Source organism: Cryptomeria japonica, chromosome 5 (assembly GCF_030272615.1).
Source record: "Cryptomeria japonica chromosome 5, Sugi_1.0, whole genome shotgun sequence".
In the NCBI taxonomy this organism is placed as follows: domain Eukaryota; kingdom Viridiplantae; phylum Streptophyta; class Pinopsida; order Cupressales; family Cupressaceae; genus Cryptomeria; species Cryptomeria japonica.
In genome coordinates, this window is record NC_081409.1 from 480790573 (window position 1) to 480810419 (window position 19847).

The following is a 19847-nucleotide window of genomic DNA, read 5'->3' on the forward strand; positions in this document are numbered from 1 at the left end:
ATTTGTATACGAATTTTATATCATGCAATGATCTGTAGATAACTTGAAAATCATTCTTGGAGGAGAAGAGATACCAGTAGTAGTGTCTAGGGTTTATGAACCGGTACAGAGCAGAGCTAGAACCGAAACTCTATTTGGTGTAGTAGATGCATTTTTGAGTTCATTTTTCTTATTTTACTTCAGCATAAACTTGTAGTCAATGAGACTCTTTAGTGATGAGCAGTATGCTTTAGACAGTGTACCTTCCTGTATTTGCAAGCCCTCATTATATGCAATATCCTTTCATATGGCTGGTGAATTGATATTGTGGGTCACAAATCCCACCGTGGTTTTTTCTCTTTGAGGTTTTCCACATATAAATTTGGTGTGTTATGGTGTTCATTTATGTGGATGATTTATTTTCTTTATGTTATATGTTTATTTGTTTACCAGTTTATATGTGTATGGTATAAAAGGATAAAATCTAGTGTTACTGATAGAACACTAATTCACCCTCCCCCTCTCAGTGTTCTTGGATCCCAACAATTGGTATCAGAGCTTGGTACCTCGGAAGAAGTTTAACAACTTGAGGAAGATCCTGAAACCATAATCTTTGAACATGGCTATGGAGAAGTAACTTGAGATTTCTCTTGAGGATTATGATGTTGAAAGGATGAAGAACTTGAAATTGCAAGAAGAATTAAATTCTATAAATGAGTTCATTCTTATCCTGCAAGAAAGGTTATCATCAACTCAAGCCAAGAGAAAAGAACTTTTACAAAACCCGGATGATGAGGAGAAGAATGCACTTAAGGAATAATGTCAGGAACTAAGTCAAGAAAACATGCTCATGAAGAATGAAATGCAAGATCTGACTATGAGGTTATCAAAATATATTGAGGATAGAAAGAAGAAGGAAGATAATCTTGTTATATCTTTGAAGAACAAATTTGATGAATGTGGCAGATTGACTCATGAGAATAATCTGTTGAGAATTGATTTGGCACACTCCTGGAACAATGAACATGAACTTGAAAGACAGATAACTACTCTAAGAGATGATCTAACTACTACAAGTGAGTATAAAGAAAAATTTAGGATTAATGTTGCACAGTTAGTTGATTTTTTGAAAAGACAGGTAGATTGAAGATTCTAGAGGACTTGAATTTGTACAAGGTGAAAGCTCTGGTACTACAAATGAAGATCAGGCAACTGGTATGCAGAACTCATCACAACAGAGGAAACTAGTAAGGTAATCTAATTCTTATAAATTCAATGGTAGATGTTTTTTTTGCAATAAATTTGGGCATATGGCTAAACAATGTAGAAATAAAGAAAATCAAAACTACAATTCTATTCCCGGTCAATGCACAAATTGCAAGAAATATGGTCATAGATCAGAAGATCATAGAATGAATGTTAAATGTCATGCATGTAGAAAGTTTGGACATTTTGCTAATCACTGTAGGTCAAGGAATGACACCCAATTTGTCAAAGCAATTTAGAAGAACGATGTTACATATTAAGCATGCAACAAAATAGGTCATATTGCTAAATACTGCAGAAGTAATACTCAACCAGCTAGAAATGATAAAGATAATGAGAGAGGAAAGCATAAGGTAGATGAAATACAACAAGATCACACCAAGATATGGGTTAGAAAATATGAAGAACCAAGTGGAGATGGATCTACACCGGTAACTCCACTGGTAGAATAGGGTATTCCTCCACTGATAGGAAATTCCACCGGTAACTAAGGCATAAGCCTTAGGGGTTGGTAAAGTCATTGCAAAATCTTGCATATTACCCTAGAGGAGATCTAAAAAGATTTGGAGAGTTGTGTTCATCATTGATTAAGGTTCACCCGGCATAGGACTATGAAACCAACATCCGTAGGGTTATTCATAAAACATTTATTACAGAGAAAGATTAGGGTTTCATTCGCTGATAAAAAGGGGTAAGTGAATTCATTTTCACTCATCGAGCATTCAAGCATTTAGAGTGAAGAAAAAGGAAAATTAAGAGAAAGCAAAGACGTTCTAAAAGGATTTCAAGAAATTATAAATGTTCTACCAGTGTTCACTTTCAGGTATTTTTTGAAATGGCATCTAGATCTTCAGCTCCTACTTTCATTGCAAATCCCACCATTATTGAAGTCAAGGATAGGTTAAGGCCCATATTCAAGGAGGTTCTCGATATTTCTAAGAAGGAAGACTCTGTGAAAGCATTTTCTAGGGCTCCTGATGGGGTGATGTATGTTGAAGACATAAGGGCATACATTCACTGCACCCTGGAGGATCTAGGAACAAAGGACATCAAAATCATGTATCAATCCATGATACTAGGAGACTTTGGAACCATCAAACCGGAATACAAAGCAATTGAGGATTTAGGGTTAATCAATATTCTGTACATACCAAAATTCAAGGATTAAGCCATCAGATATGTTCTGAGCAAGGTTCACAATGAGTTTATCTGGCTAGATAGGCCTTACATGATCACTAAGGAGGCTATTCAAGTAGTCACCGGCTTACCCAAAGTCGGACAAGAATTTGGCAAGAAAATTTCCAACACTGAGGTCAAGAAAATCACCGGTGCAACTCCTGATAGTAGATCAATGAGGATCAGCACAATCACCGACACTGATTTGAAATTTGCAAGCATGATAATAGGTAATAAGGTAACTCAATCCAACCGATTGAATTTTGTTGCTAGTTCATGCATCATGTTGCATATCAGATGTTAAGGAATAATGCAAAATATGATTTAAGTGAATGGATGAGGAGTGAATTGATGTTGAACCTTGGGAAGATCAAGGGAGTTAAGAAAAGAACTTTCAGATACAAAAATTTGATTGTTTGTTTAATGTTTTACTTCCTAAATGAGCTACCTGGTCTTGGTAAGAAGCATTGGGCTCATGACATACTGGTAGGTATGCAAATCAAGGAAGCAATCACCGGTCTTGGTACTGGTAGAGATGAGAAACTTTGGAGGTATTTCAAAACTTTCCAAGAAAACATGAGGAAGAAGGAGAGAATATCAAAGAAATTATGGAGAAGTACTCCACTGATATCTGTTTTATGGTGAAAATCGATGAAACCCTTATGGAGGTACTTGAACCTAGGACAATCTGGATTAGTAAGCTTGGATATGAAGTGGATGATAGCATTTTTTAACTCTATGCAAAAATGTTGCTAGATGCCCCATTAGATGACAAAATAGAGCATTTTGGTATAGCAGAAGACAAGGCCCTTGAAGTCAAAACTAGTTTTAATAGGAAGAGAAGAGAGAAAAAAATAGAAAATATGTCTGCATATGTGCAAGATGTAATTCATAAGATAGACACTCAATTGGGTTTTGGATCCAAACCAGCAACAAAACTAACAGTGGCTAGTACTGTAGAGTTGAAGAAACCTGGAGCTTACATTTCTACCATCACTTAAGATTTTGACCCTGAGAACAATGAACCTCTAGCTTTTAGAAGGGTACAAATGAAGAAAGTGGATCAACCACCGGTAGAGTAGAAGAAGGCAGAGCCTAGGAGGAGACTTGTTAGAAATTCAACTAAACCTATTGCACCACCACCTCTAGAAAGGAAGCCTATACAAAAGAGGAAACCAGTCACATCTACATCGGCAACCACAAGCAAAAAGAAGAAGAGTGATGACATTGAGTCTGGTAAGACTAAAAAGACTGTGTTGAGCTAATTGATGAAATTACAAAAGATGGAATTTTGAAAAATATATCTATGTATTATGAGGATTTAGAGGAGGATGAGCAAAATGAAATAAAGAGGCTATTTTGTTACATATAGAAATTTATAAGAAAGCCTTAATAGAAATTTTGAAGGAGATACCTCTATCTTTGTATAATAAACTTGATGCTAGAAGACTTGACGCTATCAAGAGAGATAGGGAGATTAAGGAAGTAGAACTTTTAGAAATGTGTGGTTCTATAAACAATGAGGAAATGAAAAGAGGCATAGATGTTGAAAATAGGACAGTTTTCAGTAGTAAACCCTGGCAGCTAAGTCTAATGATGGGTAGAGTAAATGAGGTGATAAATGAGACCAGTAAGGGTTGGACCAAATTCTTCCAGAAGAATCTAGATTTTCTTACATTTCAAGAAGAATTTGCAAAATCTACATCCTCTACCATTCCTGACAAATCAAAAGGGAAAGGTATTTTGGGTATTTCAACTCCAATTTCGACCACACCGACAATAACTATAGACATACAGACACAACCGACAGTAAAGGAGAGTGTACAGTCCATACTAACTGAAACTATTTTTGAGCAAGGAAATATACAGGATACTATAAATATTGTGGATAATACTCTACCGGCAATAATTGACATTGCACCAAGTGGCGAAGCCACCGGTGCAAACAAGGTTGTAGAGGATAAGGTAAAGGAAACTGAATCTATACCGGCAGTTAAAACTGATTCTCGGACAAAGTTTTTGGCAATTGACATTTCTCAGGTTGAGAAGAAATCCGTCACTAAGATGAGTCCCATTGAGTTGATGATGATGGCAACTCAAAAATTATTGAAGGAGGGTAGTGCAGACAAGGGAATAATTGATCAATCAGTTATAGTACTACACAAATTGACACCTGATTGTAAGATTGAAGATGGAGCAAGCCCTTTTGGCAAGCTCAAGACTCTAATAGAACATATTTCTAACAATTTTCAATCTGTGAGGCAGATTGCAGATCGGCAGGCTTTAGAAAGATTCACTACAGCTAAAAGAGCAGCCTTTGATAGAGAAAAAGAAAATTGAGGCCAAACTCATTCTTATTGAGAATTGTCTGAAACAAGGTACAAATATCTACAGGATCTTTTGTAACATATAAATTGTTACAGCTAATGTAGATAGCAGATTAAAGGAGTTACATGATAAAGTAGCTAGCATTGCAAATTCTTCTAATGGATTAACCATAGTGACCACATCTATTGATGGACAAATTTTGTCCTTGGAGAACCAATTTTTTCTTTTGAGAAAGAGAGAGATAAAGTCATTAGGAGAGAAACAAGTCTTAAAGGATTGGTGAGTCCCAGATTGGATTCACTGAGTGTTCATAAGAGAGAGTGCCTTGACATGATTGCTAAACCCACACCAACAGATGTCAAAGAGAAGGAAACACTTGCCCACTTACTAAGTGGACTAGCATCTATATCTGACACCTTCAAAACTAGTTGGGATACATATCTTCAGTTGTTGAATAAGGCTTACCCCAAAATTTTGAAGTTGGTTAAACTCCAGTGAAATTAATAGTATTCATTTATTCTTTTGTTCTAAATTCTCTCAATTCTTTCCCTAGTCTTTGGCATTCATGCCAAAGGGGGAGTATGTATATATGTGAAAAATATCCAAAAAAATAGATAGGATCACATGGGAAGGATATCAGGATATTAGAAGGAGTGTATTGCTCAAGGGGAGCATAATTTAGTTGAACCGATAGGGAATCCATTTTTCACATGAGTGTTGCCATCAATGCCAAAGGGGGAGATTCTTGGAAATTGACACTCATTGGATTCATTTTGTTGTCATTGATGGCAACAAGATTAGATGGAAGTCATATACCGACATTACGAGGCATATACTGGCAGACACTGGCTTTGGAGCAATCAGGGCTACACCGGCACTAGCATCAGTACTTGAAGGAAGCTGACATCAAGGGAGATTTATTTTGTAAAGCATTTTGTAATTCTTGTCAAGACTGACATTGAATAACTTTTGTAATACATTGTAAGCTGAAATAAGTCATATTGTTTGTAATGGGTATATAGGTCAGTCTGCTAGGTCATTTTGGATATGACATAAGATATGATATATAGGATACGACATAGGAGAATATAACAGAATTGTATAATGTGAAGTATATGTAAGTAAATCATTTGTATGCGAATGTTATATCATGCAATGATATGTAGATAGCTTGGAAAGCATTCTTGGAGGAGAAGAGATACCAATAGTAGTGTCTAGGGTTTATGAACCAATACAGAGCAAAGATAGAACTGGAACTCTATTTGGCATAGCAGAGGCATTTTTGAGTTCTTTTTTATTATTTTACTTCAGCAAAAACTTGTAGTGAGTGAGAATCTTTAGTGATGAGTAGTATGCTCTAGGCAGTGTTCCTTCCTGCATCTGCAAGCCCCTATTATATGTAATATCCTTTCATATGGCCACTGAACTAATATTGTGGGTCACAAATCCCACCGTGGTTTTTCCTCTTTGACATTTTCCACGTATGAATTTTGTGTGTTATGGTGTTCATTTATGTGGATGATTTATTTTCTTCATGTTATATGTTTATTTGTTTACCTATTTATATGTGTATGGTATAGAAGGATAAAATCTAGTGTTATCGGCAGATTGCTAATTCACCCCCCTCTCAGTGTTCTTGGATCCCAATAGGATTAAGAACAACCTTTACTCTAGCTATCATTTATATGTTGTAGAAGAGCTACCCAATTCACTTGCAATCTCCTTAGCCAAAATTCTATTCTAAAATTCCAATACCAACACAAAACTTGTCTTCAAGATTGGATGATGAAAGTCTCGAGTTTGAAAATCTCTCCTATGTAGGCTCTCCTCACACTTTATACCTTCCTTGGAAAGGATGTAAGTTTCCATAGGTTGGTCTTCCCAACCTCCTACATGGTTTCTAGAAATAGAAACAGAAAAAGGTGGTTGCAAGATGGGGAAGTGCACCTAAACACCAATAGAAAGGTTGTTTACCCAAGAGTCAATCTTCTTAAGTTCAATTTTAATCCATCTTGGAAAACCCACTTTTGAAGTGACTTAATAGTCACATGTGTTGGTCACATGGATAAAAATTTCCCTTACCCATAGGTATATCAAATGGGCCTTCAAAAGTGACCTAAACTCAACCATAGGAGTTAGTTTGACCCCCCAAAAACCCACCTAAAGTTTGTCTATGGATCAAACTTGATTTGACCAAACTAAAGGCTCTCTAACCAAGTTTGTTACTACTTATCAAGTTGCCATTAGTTTTTATATTCAAAGTCATACTATATACTCTAGTCAGTTAATACTACCGAATCATGCAGTCGGTATACATAGAGAACTCGGTATGCACAGTCTAGTCGGTTACAGAGGAAAGTAGTTACAGAACGTAGTATACACCGAGCTGTCTACTGAGTATCTTTTTTATGTCTACCGAGCAGCAAAGATGACACACCGAGTTGATATACACCGAGTGAAACGTGTTACCAGATACATTGAACCTGGGCATGCATATGAAAATGTGTTACAAGATCGAGGCACATCTAACCGTTATTACATTGGAAATTGTACTAAAAGATTGTGTATGATTTTGAGATCAATCTAGCCAATGAAATATTTTGTATAGTTATTCATTCGAGGAATCTTGTTTGTAAGATCGAAGCAATGAATTAGATCACCATCTTAAGAGATCTATTTATACAACATGAGTTAAGGGTGTATATGTGTGTAAGAAGATTGTTACAGAGACACAGAGGTCACTGAGAAAGTTTTCAGAGAACAGTCGAAGAACTGAGTAAACAGAAGGGTTTACTGAGTTACTATATGGGTTACCGAGGTATGCTATAAGTAAGGTAATCTATTCTGAGCACATAGAGTCTGCTATAACATTTTAGATGTAAAGTTGCAGATATTTGTAATGATTTTATTGTAATATTGTGAAGTTGAAAGAGAAACCTTTAACATGGTAAAAGACTCTAATCAAGTCTATAAATTGTAAAGCCTCTAACCAGGTGCAACATTCAGAATAAATGTTGTAAAATCCTTTAGCAAGGTAGATCTAACAGATCTTGTTACTCCTAATAGGGTAAGCTATCAGAAATAGCTAAAATGTAGGTCTAACCGAGCACTCTTTATTATTGCAGTAGTGAAGTTGTGGGTGCCATCCCCATCGCAGTTTTTCTCTCTAACCAAGAGTTTCTGCGTAACCAAAATATGTGTTATGGAGTGAATCATGTATGATTGTTATCTATTTGCTTTAACTTTATTTTATGTTACTGCACTATTTTGTTTATGCATAACGGTAAAGTTATTATTCAAGAAAAGTTTTGCAGTACTGATTCACCCCTCCCCTCTCAGTACATTAGCTTTCCATATTGGGCCTAACAACTGGTATCAGAGCTCGAACCTTGGAAAAGGGTTTAACTACCTAAAGAGATAGATATTATCAATGGAAGGCTACAAACAATCTCGGAGGATTGTGTATCTACAAGAAGAGTTGGATCATGCTAATCAAGTGATTGCAGACATGCAAAGGAAAATGCAAAAATCTCTGAAAGTAAAAAGAAGATTATCTGATGACTTGCAGGATTCTCAAGAGTTAGTAGAACAAATTGAGACATCATCTGAGAATAGTATATCTGAAGAGACTGAAGAAATGATTGGGGTATTGAAAGAAAAGAACAAGGCATTGGCTGATCAACTAAAAGCAATGAAAAGAGAACATGAACATTTCAGCACACAAATGACTGAAAATCTAGATGCATTAAGGACATCTAAGGATAAAGCAAGAGATCTAGAAAGAGAGAAACAACAACTTGAAGTCTTAGTATCTGATAAAAATGATGAAATCATAAGGTTGACTTGGATTCAACAAAATATGATAGATCAACTAGGTTATGCACATCATGAAGCAATTCTGAAGAATGATGAAAATCAAGCATTGAAATTCAAAGTATCAAGGTTGACCGATGAACTTGAAACAGACAAGAAATCCAAAGAAACACTGAAGAAGAGTTATGAAGCATCAAAGATGTTGGATGAGCAATTGAATATAAGAAGACCCAACAAAGATGCAGGACTCAGTTACAAAGGAAAAGACTCTACCGAGAAAGGAATTCATACTACCGAGAGAGGAGAATCATCAAAGCAAGTTGGAAATAGGAATAACATCAAAAGAAAGAATCCTAATTGTTACTACTGTGGAAATCAAGGTCATACTGCCAACATGTGCCAAATCAGAAAAGGTAAGCAACTGAATAACACTGAGTCCAATGGTTATTGTTACAATTGTAATAAATATGGTCACATATTTAACCAATGTAGGACAAAGTCTGTTAACAACTATCAGAAGGCAAAATACAAAGGGTTTTGTAGAAACTGCAATAGATATGGACATAGTACTGAGAAGTGCTAGCTTAAGCAAAAGAGCTACATGTGGTCTGGACACCAAGAAAACACTAAAGGTTACCGAACTCACACAGATCCTTACAGACAATATGCAGCAGTACCATGGGATTACAACACAAGGATATGGTGTGAATGTGGTGGAAGATATGGACATATAAGTGCCAAATGTTTTATAAGGTTTGGAATGAACAACCGAAGATCATGGAGAAATCCTAGTATGGCATGTTTTCATTGTCACAAAGTTGGACATTTAGCTGGAGATTGCAGAGATCAACCTAGAAGAGACACTGAAGAAATACAAGAAAAATTAAAGATGATTTGGAAAAAGAAGGAAATTGTGTCAAATGAAGAGAGCACCTTACCTACCGAGTTAGGTGCACCTATTCCAAATTAATCAGAAAAGGTATGAAGAGACTGCATTCTCTGAAGGTTAAAATCATAACAGTTCCTATTCTATTATGTACTAAATTCAAAATCTGCATAGTTAAGATGCATTAATAAGTTTGAAATTCTATTAAAAGTACTTTACAGGAAACCTGTCAAGTCTATGAATACAGGAAGCCTGTCAAGTCGGTAAATGAAGGAAATTTGGTTACTCAGTTAAAACAAAAAAAAGAGTAAATCGGTTAAAGGTGAACTGAGTGCATTAAATATTTTTGACCTAACCCACACGGAGCCCAATAAGGTATTTTGTGTACTTAAAAGCATTTTCATGGTCATTTACACTTACCAAGTTTTTGAAAGAGTAGAGCAGAGCAATTAGAAGGTGATCAAACCTCATTCTAAGCGAATTCAAGGTATTTACATCAAATCTCATCACACTGTTAAGCTAGCTTACCGATCTTATCAAATTGTTAGTATCTGCTGAGTGTGAAGCGTCTGCCGTTTGTAAACCATCAAACCCTAAGGATAGTTTGCTAAGTTTTACCTAAAATCTACAATGGTGCCCAAGATCCAAGATCCCATTATTGTCAAGAATGTAGAGAAGCCCTCGCTGAAATACACTTTGACTCCTAAAGTTGCCTCTGAACCGGATGACATGACCGCCTTTTCACTCATCCCAGATCGAGTCTTGTTAGTCGAAGATGTGAGATTCTTCACCAAATGTCGTGTTGAAGAACTTGGTCATGTTGAGATTAGAGACACCTATGATGAATTATGTACCGATGGTGTATTAAACAACAAGTATGAACACATCAGAATCAAGGCATTGACTGAAGCCCTAACTTACTCTCGTGTGTTCAAGCCCCAATGGGTCAAGTTTGTTCTAAGCAGAGTTCATGATGATTTCATGTGGCTAGAAGAGCAACCATTCAAAATCACCAAGGAAATCATTCATGTGATCACCGGTTATCCTATCTATGATCATGCACGAGATCAAAAGATGATATCATAGAAGGAATTAATCAGTTTAACCAGAGTAGAATCTGATTATAGAGGACTAAAATTGAACAGTGTCACCGATGCAGAACTTAAGTTTGCCATTAGAGTAATCGGTTACTATTTCTTCCAATCTACAAGGGAAAACAGTGTACCCTGTGCTCCAGTTGACATAGCTTACAAAATTGTGAAAAAGGGAATGAAAATTGACTTATGTGAAGTGTTACTGAAGAACCTGTTTGAGAATCTGAACACAATAAGGAAGCCGAAGAAGAACAACTCGGCAAATACACTAAAGTTTGGTTCACTTCTTGTATGCATGTTTTTCTACTTTGAGAAATTCTTTCCATCAGTCAGTAAAGTAGTTTGGGAGCTACAGCGACCAATCACCCATCAAATTAATGACTTTATCAAGAAGCTAGGTAATAATTTCAATGATATAATGGATGATTATTTCAGTAAATTTCAGGAGAAAATGCACAATAGGTACCGGATTCCACCCCAGCTAGTGGAGAAATATAAAGATGATATATGCTTTGAGGTAGATACTGATTACTATTTTGTGAATGTTGTGGCACCAAGAACTCAATCTTTGCCACCTATGGGTTACGAGATTGACTTTGATATCACACAACAACAAATTGATGCATATCTTACATTACCATGGTATGCTACCAAGCTAAGGTATGGAACCTATGAAGAGGTGAAGGGAAAAGTAAAAATGAGCATTGTAGTACCCAAAGCTACAAGAAAAGCAACAAAGATGATAAAGGTTTTAATGAAGAAATTCAGAGAAGATTCTTCCTCCACACTTATCAAAGGCACTCTTGCCATCACCGAAGAGGAATTTGAACCTCAAGAGGTAGCAATAACATTGAGCACCGAATTTCCTAAGGGTAAAGTGTTAAAAAGAAAGAAACTGGACACTTCAAAGGCCCTACCGACTCCTCCAACAAAGAGACCTAATACAAGAGCATCAGCTGCATCACCGAGTAAGAAACAAAAGAGTATTACTGCTCCCAAGGTAACCAAGACCTACAACAAATCTACTCGGAGACTCATTTTGGCAAAAGAGTCTAGTGATACGGAATCTGAAGATGCAAACAAATTCTAGATTGTCAAGAGCAAGAAGGTAAATATACATAGTGTTGAAAACTTCTATGCCAATCTGAAAGAATATGGCGGATTTGGTTCTTTTAGATATGTCAAGTATGAAACAAGAAATAATGATGAGAAGAGACAAACTGAAGAAGCTGTCATTTGCACACTTCTAAAGTTTCGGATAGCTCCATTGGAACTAGTAAAATAACTTCCAAATGAAATTTACTTGCATATTGATAATAGGTGGAAATATGCAATGGACTCAGAGAAACAAATCAAAGAAAGAAGTCTAGTCCATCTATTTCCTGATATGTCTGTAGCTGAAATAAAGGAACATTTGACAACCTACACTTCAAAATTTCTTGTCAAACAAAGAGCCTTAATACTAATGAATGGGCTATACATTGATGTAGAGAATGAGACAAAAGCAAAATGGCAGGAAATCTTCAAAACTAAAGATGCCGGTGAACAATCTACAGTTGAAATCGTTGATGTCACTGAGCAAGATCTTGATGTCACCAAGCACAGTCCTGATGCTACCAAGCAAGACCCGGTTGACACTATTCAAATTGATGAAGATGTCATGGATACAGAGGAACCAGAGTAGGAAATGATAGAAGGCACTACATATGCAAAACTTGTATCGAGTGAATCCATTTTAGAACAAGTTCAGCCTTATCCACCGATCAATCCACCTGTCTCTACCGAAGCTCCTTAGGATATAATAGAAGGCACTGAAGGTCACAAGTATACAATAGGAGAAGACACTACTCAAGAACAGACCTCTAAAGAACCTTCGAGCACCAAAAATGTAGCAGCTGAGACACCCAGTACCAAGGCACCGAAAGACACCACAGCAGCTACAAGAACAGACCAAAGTGTTGCCTCTACCAAGCAACTTACCGAGGGTTAGCAAGCCTCTCAAGCTATTGTCTTGGTCCAACCGACCAAAGGTAAAGAGAAGAAGGTGAAAAAGCATAGCTTCAAAGTTGATTTATCTAAACCAATAGTGTTGCCCTATGTGGATATATAAAAATTAAAGGGGCAAGCACTCATTGATTTTGGTGAACTCTGCAAAGCAAAGGCTGAACAAGAAAAATAGATGGTCATACAAAAGAAGAATAAATTACTTCAAAAGGTGAAGACACGACTATCAGATATGCTACCTACAACTACAGTGTCAACCAACGCAACCATCCACATTCAACTGGATAAACTCCTTAATCAAATAGAAACATCTGGAGTAGATGCATCTGAGTATTTGAGCAAGCTCAAAGACAAGGAGCTTATTGCAAAAATGATAGAAGAGGTACAAAAATCTCTAGCTATTGGCAAAGTCAAACTTGTCAAATTCATTGCTGAGTTGTCCCCACAACTCAATCATATTCTTTATTTATTTTAGAAACTTTGTACATTTTCTATATTCATTAAAGATATCAAGAATAAAACTGATGCAATTGAGAAAGAAATCACCAATCTCTCAAATAAGTTGACCCCTGAGCCCAATTCAGTTCAAAAATTTTATACCAAGCTTCAACAGCTCATGGCTCAACAACTAGAACTAAGAAATGAAGAACATAAGATCAGGATGGATATAATGACACTCCAGACATTATTCCGTCCTAATCTTTCATCAGTTCAAGAACAGATTAACCGAGCTACATGCCTATGTACTACACAAGATGGAAGCACTCTTGATGGCTTAATATCACTGAGTAAGAAACAAAAGAGTGTTACTGCTCCCAAGGTAACCAAGACCTACAAGAAATCTACTCGGAGACTCATTTTGGCAAAAGAGTCTAGTGATACAGAATCTAAAGATGCAAACAAATTCCAGATTGTCAAGAGCAAGAATATAAATATACATAGTGTTGAAAACTTCTATACCAATCTAAAAGAATATGGTGGATTTGGCTCTTTTAGATATGTCAAGTATGAAACAAGAAATAATGATGAGAAGAGACAAATTGAAGAAGCTGTCATTTGCACACTTCTAAAGTTTCGACTAGCTCCATTGGAACTAGTAAAGTCACTTTCAAATGAACTTTACTTGCATATTGATAATAGGTGGAAATATGCAATGGACTCAGAGAAACAAATCAAAGAAAGAAGTCTAGTCCATCTATTTCCTGATATGTCTGTAGCTGAAATAAAGGAACATTTGACAACCTACACTTCAAAATTTCTTGTCAAACAAAGAGCCTTAATACTAATGAATGGGCTATACATTGATGTAGAGAATGAGACAAAAGCAAAATGGCAGGAAATCTTCAAAACTAAAGATGCCGGTGAACAATCTACAGTTGAAATCGTTGATGTCACCGAGCAAGATCCTGATGTCACCAAGCATAGTCCTGATGCTACCAAGCAAGACCCGGTTGACACTATTCAAATTGATGAAGATGTCATGGATACAGAGGAACCAGAGTAGGAAATGATAGAAGGCACTACATATGCAAAACTTGTATCGAGTGAATCCATTTTAGAACAAGTTCAGCCTTATCCACCGATCAATCCACCTGTCTCTACCGAAGCTCCTCAGGATATAGCACAAGGCACCAAAGGTCACAAGTATACCATAGGAGAAGAGACTACTCAAGAATAGACCTTTGAAGCACCTTCGAGCACCAAAAATGTAGCAGCTAAGACACCTAGTACCAAGGCACCGAAAGACACCACAATAGCTATAGGAACCGACCAAAGTGTTGCCTCTACCGACCAACCTACCGAGGGTTAGCAAGCCTCTCAAGCTATTGTCTTGGTCCAACCGACCAAAGGTAAAGAGAAGAAGGTGAAAAAGCATAGCTTCAAAGTTGATTTATCTAAACCAATAGTGTTGCCCTATGTGGATATATAAAAATTAAAGGGGCAAGCACTCATTGATTTTGGTGAACTCTGCAAAGCAAAGTTTGAACAAGAAAAACAAATGGTCATACAAAAGAAGAATAAAGTACTTCAAAAGGTGAAGACACAGCTATCAGATATGCTACCTACAACTACAATGTCAACCGATGCAGCCATCCACATTCAACTAGATGAACTCCTTAATCAAATAGAAACATCTGGAGTAGATGCATCTGAGTATTTGAGCAAGCTCAAAGACAAGGAGCTTATTGCAAAAATGATAGAAGAGGTACAAAAAGCTCTAGCTATTGGCAAAGTCAAACTTGTCAAATTCATTGCTGAGTTGTCCCCACAACTCAAGCATATTCTTTATTTATTTCAGAAACTTTGTACATTTTCTATATTCATTAAAGATATCAAGAATAAAACTGATGCAATTGAGAAAGAGATCACCGATCTCTCAAATAAGTTGACCCCTGAGCCCAATTCAGTTCAAAATTTTTATACCAAGCTTCAACAGCTCATGGCTCAACAACTGGAACTAAGAAATGAAGAACATAAGATCAGGATGGATATAATGACACTCCAGACATTATTCCTTCCTCATCTTTCATCAGTTCAAGAATAGATTAACCGAGCTACATGCCTATCTACTACACAAGAGGGAAGTACTCTTGATGGCTTAATATCCCTATTGGCTGATATTCAAGCACAAACTTCTTTAATGGAAAGTGTAAAGGATGCACTTTCTATCGCACTCACCGATGCCCGGACAAAGTATAAATCCATTTTTGATCAGTTACCACCCCCAGATGGAAATTAAGTTTTTGATGTTTGTCAAAAAGGGGGAGTGATACTATATATTTGGGGAGTGATACAGTTTTAGTGATATAGTTTTGATATAGTATTCAGAGTATTGTATACAGGGGGAGTATACCAATCAGTGTATGCAGAGTATCCAAGGATAGTAAGCAGAGCACACAAGCACAAAGCCGAGCATGCAAAATCAGAGTTATGTACAGTATAATGATAAGGGGAGTATATCTGATTAAACTATTTCATTGACTATTGTATATACTATCAAGTATAGTCATTTTGCAAAGTATATAGATTTTTGAGTTATGACTTTGAAAGTAGTTTTGTCAAACATCTCAACTAATGTCAAAAGGGGAGATTGTTACTACATATTAAGTTGCCATTAGTTTTAATACTCAAAGTCATACTATATACTCTAGTCGGTTAACACTACCGAATCATGCAGTTGGTATACACAGAGAAGTTGGTATGCATAGTCTAGTTGGTTATAGAGGAAAGCAGTCACAGAACGCAGTATACACCAAGTTGTCTACTGAGTATCTTTTTCTGTCTACCGAGCAACAAAGATGACACACCAAGTTGATATACACCGAGTGAAACATGTTACCAGATACATTGAACCTGGACATGCATATGAAAATGTGTTACAAGATCGAGGCACATCTAATCGTTATTACATTGGAAATTGTACTAAAAGATTGTGTATGATTTTGAGATCAATCTAACTAATGAAATATTTTGTGTAGTTATTCATTCAAGGAATCTTGTTTGTAAGATTGAAGCAATGAATTAGATCATCGTCTTAAGAGATCTATTTATACAACATGAGTTAAGGGTGTATATGTGTGTAAGAAGACTGTTATAGAGACAGACGTCATCGAGAAGGTTTTCAGAGAACAGTCAAAGAACTGAGTAAACAGAAGGGTTTACCGAGTTACTATATGGGTTACCAAGGTATGCTATAAGAAAGGTAATCTATTCTGAGCACATAGAATCTGCTATAACATTTCAGATGTAAAGTTGCAGATATTTGTAATGATTTTATTGTAATATTGTGAAGTTGAAAGAGAAACCTTTAACAGGGTAAAAGACTCTAATCAAGTCTATAAATTGTAAAGCCTCTAACCAAGTGCAACATTCAGAATAAATGTTGTAAAATCCTTTAGCAAGGTAGATCTAACAGATCTTGTTACTCCTAATAGGGTAAGCTATCAGAAATAGCTAAAATGTAGCTCTAACCGAGCACTCTTTATTATTGCAGTAGTGAAGTTGTGGGTGCCATCCCCACCACAGTTTTTCTCTCTAACCAAGAGTTTCTGCGTAACCAAAATATATGTGTTATGGAGTGAATCATGTATGATTGTTATCTATTTGCTTTAACTTTATTTTATGTTACTGCACTAATCTATTTATGCATAATAGTAAAGTTATTATTCAAGAAAAGTTTTGCAATACTGACTCACCCCTCCCCTCTCAATACATTAGCTTTCCATATTGGGCCTAACAAAGTTATCTTTTGGGACCACAACAAAATATATGAAAATGCATTGGGTTTCAAAATTTCCCTCCTAAGGACATGTCATTTTCTAGCTCACACACATCACAAGTGTCAAGTGACACCATAAAATACACTTGGCATGTCCTTTTTGAGAATAAATTAGATTAATAATTACAAATATGAACATACACTCAAGCATCACTATTACGAAATTAAGCACGTTACATACGAGGTATTGTCTCTCCAAATAGGCAAACCTTGGCTTTACTATTTCACATAGGTTTGGCCTTAGTTCTCTGTGTATTTCCATGGTCACATGGATTAATTTCCTCCAAATCTCATTTCACACATCAATAATCCAAAACCACATGCATATGTAAGTATATGAAAGGAAATACACATCAGACACATAACATCAATTTCACAGCATCTCATCAATTGACCCAAGTCAAAGAGCAATAGAGATAATATCCAATTAACATTTTTCCTAGCAATTCCATATGAAATAAATTACTCAATTGCATCATCATAAGCATCATATAAATTAATTCTCCATAAGACATTCATAAATGTATCATATCATCATCACATAAGTACTGAAATCAACATAAGATGGAATACATCATATAGAATGATATCAAATCACCAATCAAATAGTATCTAAATCCATAATGCATCAAAATAGTGTATCAAATAACAAGTCTAACATGAAAATCAATGAAGTGCTATGATGGGCTTAGGATAGGGCCTCACAAGCTACAACTAAGATCTGCCATCTACAAGATACATACCTTCTTTAGATGTTTTACATCACATCATACATACCTATCTTTAACTATTCTACAGCACATCATACATACATATTTTCTACTATTTTGCATCACATCATACATACCTATCTTCCATTGGTTTGCATCACATCATACATATCTATCTTCCACTGTTCTACATCACATCTAGAGTAATCCAGATCACCAAGTTTGACATCAGTGACAACTAATAACAATTATTTCTAGCATGATCTTTTTTAGATCTCAAAGATGCATAGGATCCACCATCAGAAGATTGGGCAAAATTCTTGAGACCAAGGTGGTAGCTCACCATGGTCCTCCACTTTTCACTCCTATAAAAGTTGAACTTGTTCATTGTTATCTATTTTGTCAGAATCTTCGATTGCATCTCCTAAATCAATTTTTTGCACATAGAAAGAGATAAAAAGGGTTTGTGGGTAGGGGTTTACCTTGGGTCAAACCCCAATTTAGGAATTAACCTTGAAATGATAATTGAAATAGAATTGAATTATAGAAAGATGCTTTCCTTTTGAGGGAAAGGCTAGATATAAAATTAAAAGCTTGTAATTAAAGTTGATACCTTGATTAAGCTTGCGTGAATCCTTACACAAGGGTTTAGGATGTCATGTAGAATGTCTTCATAGAAGTTTGATCATGGATGGAATTTTGAATGCTTGAACTTGACTTGACCTCTCCTTCAATGCTTAACAAATGCTTGATTATTTTCGCACTTGAATTCAATTCACTAGAGTGTAATTGATAGAGAGATTATAGGCTTCATCCAACTTAGTAGACATCAAATAAGAGGGCTAGGCCTCCTTTTATATTGTACCCTAGTCCTAAAAACTAGGACTTAGATTTGGATAAGAAACAGAAAGGGGAGTTAAAAATGCAAGTTTCTAGAAGGTGTGGACAGAATCAAAGTAGACATTTGACACTGGGAGACAGATTACCAATGTGAGGTATAGTTGAGAATGAAATTTTATGTGGATACAATTTACGATGCTATAATATTATACTACGGTGTGGTGTCTACGTCAATCACTTCTAATCCCCATCCCCATTGTACTTGAATAAGGCTATCAAACTTGATAGAAGAAAATCATGGACTAATGCAAGAACCCCAATCTTAAACCTCCCTAGTAGATCGAGCAAAGAAATTTGTACCCTAAAAGACAACCTGTACCTCCCCAAATTGTTTGAGCATATGATCTAGCAACTACATATCAATGATCCTCTAGGACCTAATAGTTCAGCCTATCAATTATCTTTGTTGCATATAATATGGTAGATATTGCACATCATCATCCCATCCAAGACAATCTTTGTATGGCCTATAGCTAAAATGTTACAAAACATCAATCTCATGCCACCCATATAAGGTATGACCCATCCCATAAGCCTCTAAAAAATTGTATGTGAGTACCTATAAGAATAAGGTTGTCCATCCTTTAGCTGAGCATGCACAACTAGTCTGAATATGGCTATATGATCCCAAGCCCACACCTAAAGGAGCGTAATCCCACAACAGATAGATTGAGCCCCTAGATATATTACAAAATGCAACTAATACAACATATCTAGTATGAAAGGTCCCCAAGCATAAGCTTTACTATCAAACATCATCCCATAAAGTACTTGACCCCAACCGACAAGAAAACCATGATTCTGCCTGTCAATACCAAAGTGCCAACAATCAAGCTACATAGAAACATACTAACCATGTCATATATCCTCATCATAACTCCCCAACCAATCTCATAAAGATCAGACAACTAACACAATGATATAATCTTAGAGTGATGATCATATGTAATTCTCTCCCCATGGATTGAAATATGATGTATGCACCACATGTCCTCCAAAGTTGTGTATGCCTCTCTAGTAGGTAAATTGAAGGAGGTCATCTCAAAATGCCATCTCTTTGCAATTGTTGTAATCAAGCCCCAGTTGGTTGTAACCTCAGCCATGAATAAAAAATCTTATAGACCAACTCCTCATCTAACTAATGGCACAAGGAAAATCCCTTAGGCATATTCTATCACATGCCAAGGACTGGAAGAATGGCTTGCCAATAAATCCTATTGCGATCTTAGCTCTACACAAGACTTAATTGAATAGTGCAAACGAGAATCACAAAACCAAAACATAGAAGAAAAGCCTAATTTTACAAATGCAAAAATCTACAATATGCCATGTAAAACTTTACAATAGTTGCCAAACTCTACAGATAAATGTGATATCCAATTAACAAATACAAAATATGTTGTCAATTGACA